Here is an 8260-nt window from a genome sequence, read left to right as displayed (position 1 = left end):
AAGTTTGACAGCAGTATCTACCAAGTTCACTTGTGTGCCAAAGGAAAGTTTTGTTGAAGATGAATGTTATCCGAGCTCACTCAGTTAATGAAGGAAATTTTGGATGGAACCAATGTTAACCGAGCTCACTTGGTTACCATAGGAACTGTGCAAATATGCAATGTTGACTGAGTTCACTTTGTTAACATAGGAAAATCATTTTTGAGTTAATGTCTACCAAGCAAGATTGGCTAACGAAGGGTTTTTTTGTTTTGGCATATTGAGTTCAATTGATTTATTTTTTGGTTCTAGCCTACTGAGAATATGAATATTAATTATTCTAAATTGTATTCTAGCCGACTTGACAATATGAAAGATATAAATTGAAGGTCAATTTTAGGATCAAAAGAGAGTGTATGCATGGAAGATAATTGAAGATTTGATTATGCTAAGAGGAAGCGAATCAAGAAGGATAAGAAAAATATCCTTGAAAAGATGAAAAGATACATTCAATCAAGAAGGATCAAGTATACAAGCTAGAATTGAGATTTTTGATCAGCAAATCAGTTGTGTCAAAAATTAGGTCATGTCATTGTTACTCTCTAACCATTGTAGCAGTGATCTAAATCTCATAACAGAGTTGGCTTAACAGTTATTTATAAATCCTCTAACAAGGTGTCATTTCTATTAAAGTGTCTAAAGAACTCTAACAAGGCCACTCCTAACAGGGTGATTAAATCCTCTAATAGGGTCACACCTAACAATGTGTTTTGTAACCTTTAATAGGGTTGGCTCCTAATAGGGCTCACTTCAAAAGAGTGAAAAATAGTAACTAGTTGCAATTCGTGGTTTTTCCCAAATTGGGTTTCCACATTAAATCTTGGTGTCAAATGTCTTCATATTATTTCTTTTATGTGTTTGCAACTAAGTTAAAGTAATAAGTAATCACAAATAACATCTTAAGATTTTCATGTTAAGTGTTTGCCAAGCATTCTCAGTATTTACCGAGTTACAACATTTTCAGTGTGTTTACTGAGCAACAGCAGAGTTCAATTTTTAGAGATATGTTGTACTAACATCTAAGGTATTCGAGATTTATTTTTGTAGTAACTGATTCACCCCTCCACTCTCAGTTACTCTTCTTATATTTCCAACAAGACCTAGCAATCTTTGTAAAGCTCTTAATAGGGAAGACTCCTCACATGGTAGATCATTAGAAGTGATCAAACTTGTAGCCTTAAAAGGCTAATTTTGTAACTACAATAGTGAATATTTATGGGTGTCATTCCCACCCTAATTTTATCTTCACCTTGGAGGGTTTTTGGGTAACCAAAATATCTTATGATATGTGTTTACATTTTCATGTTGATGGATGTGATACATAGTTAGATCTATTTCAATGTTTGAAATTTTAAGTTATGTTATGCATAATCTATATAGGAGATGGATAATATGATGAAGGTGGCCAGGTTGTTTTGAAGGTTAAAAATTTAGTGATCCTAATTCACCCCCCCCCCCCCCCCCCCCAAAATCTCAGTTTCCCAATAAATTTTCAACAATCCAGATAACATCAGCTATTACACATGTCGTAGGGTATATAATAATAAATACAAGTACATAAAAATACTATACAACATCCCAAAGGATCTCAAATATAAGATACATAATACACATAGGTACAACATCTGAATATAAATCTCCATGATAAGAATAAGAATGATAATGATGCACATCAGCAAATATCCAACATCTTTCAATCTAAGAGGGACCCAAATGGTAAGAAGTCACTACCCTCCCACCACTCGGTCACCTAATCAAGCTCCCACTCCCACCATGTAGGGAAAATAATGTACAATCCACATGCACATATCAAATCAAAAAAGCATATCCTAGGCAAGGAATCCTAATAGCTCAATTTACCTGAAGGATAGTACAACTACTCATAAAGAAAGAATAAAAGTAAAAAAGACAATCAACCAAACCAACCTCACATACCAAAGTCAACAACAAGAAACCAAGTACATATTAAGAATCAAAATCAAAGAGATACATCACTGAAAGAATACCAATATCCAAATCAAATGCCAAATGACAAAATCACAACAAGCAACAAATAAACAATTGTCATTAATGAAAATAAATCACTAACCCATACCTCCAGCTATAAATACACTACCAAAGTCAAATGAAAAATCTATGGAAGAGAATCAGGATACATACTAGGGAGTGGCACTCTAGAAATCTTGTGAACTATAGGTTCTAGTAGTAATCATTTTTGCTCCCAACCTACAAATCAACATAGAAAAGAAAGGTTTAGGGTTTAGGGTTTGACAAGGGCTTGCCTTGGTCAAGCCCTAAGTTAAGGAATTAATTGCAATTGAGAAATTTAAATATAAATGAGTAAAAGAAAAGATAAATTTTAGGATTCACCTTGTTTGAAACCCTTGTTTGTAAGGATTTTGTATGTAACTATAGTGTAGATCTTGAATTAAGAATGCAGGGTATCTCCACTCTTTGCAATAGATCTACCATAATCGCATTATTGTGCTATGGATATAAAAGTGCATCAATGAAGAAGATGATGATCGCTTCAATGTAGATCTCCTCCCTTAATGAACAACAATAAGCTACATCTTGAAGAGGAAATTCTCACAAAGGATTCTTCAATGCTAGATAGAAATATCCTTGCTTGAAATACTAGAATACTTGAACTCCTTTAATGAAAAAGGACATAAATATTCACTTAAGAGAAAGAGCTCGAGTATATGTGATGCTTGAGAAATAATGATATGAAAATGAAGCCTCCAAACCTCTTTATATATGAGTTTTTGGGTGGTAAAATAATACAAGTGAACTGGGTAACGGTAAAAAACTAATTAAACCCCTAAGGTCTTTCGTGGCCTAAGCTCCAAAACTATCTGGGACTAGGTCGACCTAGTCCAAGATAAGGTTGATCTAGGAAGAGTAGTTTGACCTGAGTCAACCTGGTTCTGGAGGTCCAATCTTAAGTACCACAAAAAATAGAGGTAGGTGCTAGAAAGACAAGGGTGGAAAGAGGAAGAAGACGGCAGAGAAAGGAGATCAAGCATAGGCATACCCATGGTCCAGAGAGGGAATTATGAACAGGGAGCTAAAAGGTCTTTAAAGGCAAGTGCATCCATTTTAAGATGGTATAGGTGCATTTAAAAAATGAAATATGACCTAAAGGACCTAATGATAAGTTGCAAAATGAGAAGAATTGGACCTTGTATTCTCTTGTAAAAGTATGGTAACAATACCTATAAGTTAGATCTACCTACAAACATAACATTATCTCCAATATTCATTATAGTATATTTAATAACCTATAAGGGTTCCCCTCTATTAGACAATATAATGATATCTTCTATTGAAGACATTGCATCTAAGTTGAAATAACTACCTATTCAAACTCCATCAAAAGATGAAAAGATATTGGATTCTAGAGTTGCCAAAAAGACTAGACATCAGGTATACATGGAAAATTTGATTAAATGCAAGGGATGACCAATTGTAGATGTCGAGTGAGTCCAAGAATTTGACTTCAAGAAGTTAGGCATTGATAAAAGAATCTTATCACCTCCTGTTACTTGAGTTATTCTCACCTTGGGAGAATGGTGCAAGCAAGTTTTAGTTTGAATATGCTTGTTTGGGTTCTTGAATTTACTAAGGGAAAGTGTGAACCCTTTTGAGATGTTTGAGTAAAGTGTGATGTCATTTTGTTGTAAGTTGGTTCAATTGGGGAAAAGTTGTCAAGATGGTCATAAAGTGCCAAGTGTCAATTTTTCATGTAACAAGGGGTGTCAAATCAATATTAGAGTATGATAATGGTTAAAAAGTAATGCTACACCATTCTGCATCAAAAGGAAGTGAGAATTGATAGTTTGAGTAAAATTTCTATGTAACACTGCAAATGTTGCTTATGAAACCTTTTGCATTTCGAGAAAAAATAGTTATGGTCATTTGTAGTTAGTCGGCACATGGTTAGGAGGCTTATATATGACTCCAAAATTGTTTGTATGTGGGTGGAAGTCATTTCACACTTTTTTCAATATTAAACAAGTGACAATTTTTTCATTTTCCAAAGATTAACAAAATAGTTTTGTCATTACTGGAAATGAGCAAAGCAGTAATATATTGTACTCTCTTAAATTGGAAGCACTCCAATTTAATGAAGGTTTAGTGCCTATTTAATGTGAGATCATCAGTCTCCTTGCATTTCTCCTTTTTTCTTGCATTTCTCCTTTTTTTGCTAGGTGTAATTGGGGTAAAACCTAATAGATCCTTTTAAAGCTCCTATTTTTATGGTGTTAAGCTTGAGGTGGTATCTATCCTCCTAGGCTCTCCCTTCTCTTCATCTATCAACTTGGAATCTTTTATCCACACTAAAAGGACTATATCTCAAACTATATGTCTGAAATCTGGGGTTTGGGATCTATTTTTGGATTTCGAAGGTTCTAGCCCCTGTTTGTCAATGGCACAATGCACCCTTGATGTAATACCCACTCGTAGTTCACTTTTCTATTATGATTGACAAGCTCTTTAGGTCTATTTCATGAATTTTTTAGTTTTAGACATATCTAATTTACAGTTATATGATATTATTTCATGACTTGGATTAGAGATATATTAGTGATGATTGCCTGTTTGACTTAATTTTACATGTTATTAATGTTGATTATTGCTTGTGTATTAATGATGTTTCAAATTATGTGTAGTAAATAAATGTGATGTCTTTCATAATGATGTTTTTAATGATGATTATTCAATATTGATAATGGTGCATTGGTATACATGAGCCTTCAATCTTTTGACTTGTGATTTATTATGATATACTTACCCCATACTTGTATGCATATGGTATGTGTGTTTTTTTTATCTTTTATTTGACGTGTTTGATGTGGTTAAGGGAGGGAGTCATAGTCACCTACTAGTTGGGATCTACACAATGTACCACTCTCTGTCATTGCCTATTGTGTGTGTGTGTGTGTGTGTGTGTGTGTGTGTGTGTGTGTGTGTGTGTGTGTGTGTGTGTGTGCACATGTACATGCTTGTCTTTTACGCAGGATGCAGGTAGCAGGCATCGACTTCCCTAAATTACAAGGATGAGCGTACCCTATTTCAATACTCAAATGGTGAGAATGGGAAGATAATGATTGTGTCCAATCTAAGCCATAGCCTAAATACTTGTCCTACAAGGAGGACTCATAATTAACTATCTACCTTTTTTTTAAACATGTGTGTCTTTTGTGTGTATGTGGTTTAATTCTTGCTTTGGTTGATTTTCCTTATGCATTTTTCGAGGTTTGACTTGGTGATTTGCCTAATAGACTAGTTATTTATGATTTTTGGATTGATCATTGATATTGATTTATCAAATATTATTTAATTATAAAAAATGTTAAAATATGATGATTATGCATTATTATTTGGATATTCAATTAAATTAAAGATTTAATTTAAAGTCTTAATTTAGAAAATTACATTAAAATCATTTAAAAATTAAATATTAAATATTAGACTTTAAATATTGTGTAGCATTATTAATTAATGAATTAATATTTAAAAATTTGTGGCATTTAAATAATGCAATTAAGATATCATTATTTAATTAAAAAATAAATATCTTTTATGAATTTAATTTAAATAATAAAGTGAAGAAATAAATAAAAGAATAATAAAATAATAGTGTAATTAAATAGTAGATTAATTGTGCATGAAAGAAATAATTAAACTAAATAATCATAATTTTAGAGCTTGTGGAGATAGAAACCTTAAAAGGTAATTAGAGTTCTATATTAGAGCATTTTTGGGTCATTATTACACACAGGTTTTTGGGGAGCAATTTTTGGATTTGAAGAAGGAATATTTGGTAGCTCAAAGGGTTTCATCTTAGCAAGGGTTTCACTAGATTGCCATATTATTAGCATTAGTGTGAGGTAGGATTTGAAAACCTATGATTGCATATTCTTTGAAAAAGATATGTTTGTTTCGTATTTTTTGGGTGCTTGAATTTTGATCACCAATTCTATTTTATTTGTTGAGATCCACAGGACTAAATTGAGATTTTTATTAATTTCTTACAAACAAAAATAGGGAAAAAATAAATTTGTTTGGCTAGGGTTTGATTGGAATCAAATTTAGATGGAACTTATCATTTGTTTTCAATTTCTACTCATTAGTATTTAAAAAATAAATTAAAAATTGTTGGTTGGAAAAGTTTGACTTATAAGCCTATACCTAAAAACTGTTAAAATATATATTATATTAAATATAATATTTTTTTTAAAATTATATTTAAAAAATGGGGTGGGGGTTCCCAATCCCCACCCTAGGTTGATGGCTACCTTGGTCACATGCAACTGCCAAAGGTAGCACACGAGCTGCCCAAGGCAACACACAAGTTGCTTGTATGGCAGCCACCATGGGAGCCCTTAGGGCCATGACCACGGGCCCCACTAATGCTATTTATTATTTATTTTTAAAAAAATTACATAGAATTTCTAGCTTAGTTTTTTATTTAAAAATATATATCTTATAAAATGTAATAATTTTTTATATTATATATAAAATGTTTAATATAGTTTTTTCTCTAATTTTAATTAAAGAATTATGTTATATGTCTTTTTTTTACTTTGCATAGTTAACTTAATTTTAATTTTACCGAATGATTAATTGATTAAATGCTACCAACTTAAATGCATGTTCAGCTCTAAAATTGTTAAATATTGAGATTAAACGTATTCATGACTCTAAATCTATACTTGGAATTGTTGTAATTAGATGTCATTCTCTTAATAAAATTTAATACTTAAATAAACCAACTTAAATACGATAATCTTATAGACTTACAACACTTGTGTTTTTTTTAATTTGTGAATGAGATTTTGTATGGGTTAAAAACTTTAACCATAGGGTCTCCATTTAACCTTGAGATCATATGTAATTGATGATTTAAAAGATGTTGCACTGGTCAAATTAAAATTTTAGAAGACAAATGATTTTTTCTACCATGTGACTGGTATATATGTACTTCTCCTTGAGTCTACTTGTGATCGTATGTTGTATGTTCATGATGGTTCTTTTTCTTGTGAGTTGTTAGCTGACCAACTAGGATGTACACCAAAGGTTTACTTTCGTGATTTCTATACGATGCTTCTTGATTTCGTAAATTATGATGAGCTTGTGTTTTAAATCTAATAGTGTATTTATGAGTTTTTCTATGTGGTGCATTTATGTTTACTTGGGTTGGGAGAACCAACTTATTTTTGGGTTTCCTATTAAGGAACCAAGTTTGATCATTATGGGTGTTATGGTATGGGACACTACTATGTTTTATGTGCTTGGGAGAGGTTATCTAGGTACATATCTTTGGGAGTAGCTTGCAATAGTAGTGCGAAACCAAAAGAGGTCAATGTCAGGATAATCGATTGTAAGTTATGTAATAAGTAATAATCTAGTAATTAATATTGTGGGAAACACACTAAAAAATATAAGTTAGGGATATTAGATTGCCCATTCCTTGAGTGCTTGTACAGATTAAGGATGGGAATGGGATGGCAATATGACTGGTTTCCCTCATCTTCTTGAGAGGGTATTCTGGTTCTGCATGTGACACATTGAGGGTTCGGGGTTCAAAGTGACTAGTCTAGGGTAACTCAAGGCTTGAGGGTTCAAGGTCTATTGAGAGACTAGTCTAGGGTAACTCAAGTAGTTTGACCATGTGATGACACTCCCTAGTATGTAGCATGAGTCTCCTTCATAGATTTTGTTTGTACCTATGGTGGTGTACTTATTATTGGGTGTATTTAATGTGGCTATTTACTTTCATTGATGGTGATTGGTGATTCATGGATGATGTACTTTTGACTTGAGGTGGATATTTTTTGTTGGCTTTATCTCATCATTTTGGTATTTGATTTATACTTGGTTTATGTATGATGTTTTGTTATGTGGTATTGGTATTGGATTGAGTGTTCATTCTTATTGGATTATCCTATTTTCTTGAGAACTACGTGTTACCCTTGAGGTAGTTGTTGGGTATTAGGATTCCTTGCCTAGGAATATTTTATGATTGATTAGTCACATGTGGATCATTCATTATCTTCCCTACATGGTGTGAGTGGAAGCCTGACTAGATGACCACGCGATCGAAAGGTAGTGTCTTCTTACCATTTGGGTCCCCCTCACATTGCCAACCATTAGATGTTTGGTGATAGAATTGTACCTTTATCATTCTTATCTCAAAGACTTCTTTCTAATT

Source organism: Cupressus sempervirens, chromosome 6 (genome assembly GCF_028749045.1).
Source record: "Cupressus sempervirens isolate cs-2001-9-10 chromosome 6, ASM2874904v1, whole genome shotgun sequence".
Lineage (NCBI taxonomy): Eukaryota > Viridiplantae > Streptophyta > Pinopsida > Cupressales > Cupressaceae > Cupressus > Cupressus sempervirens.
This window is presented reverse-complemented; position numbering follows the sequence as displayed.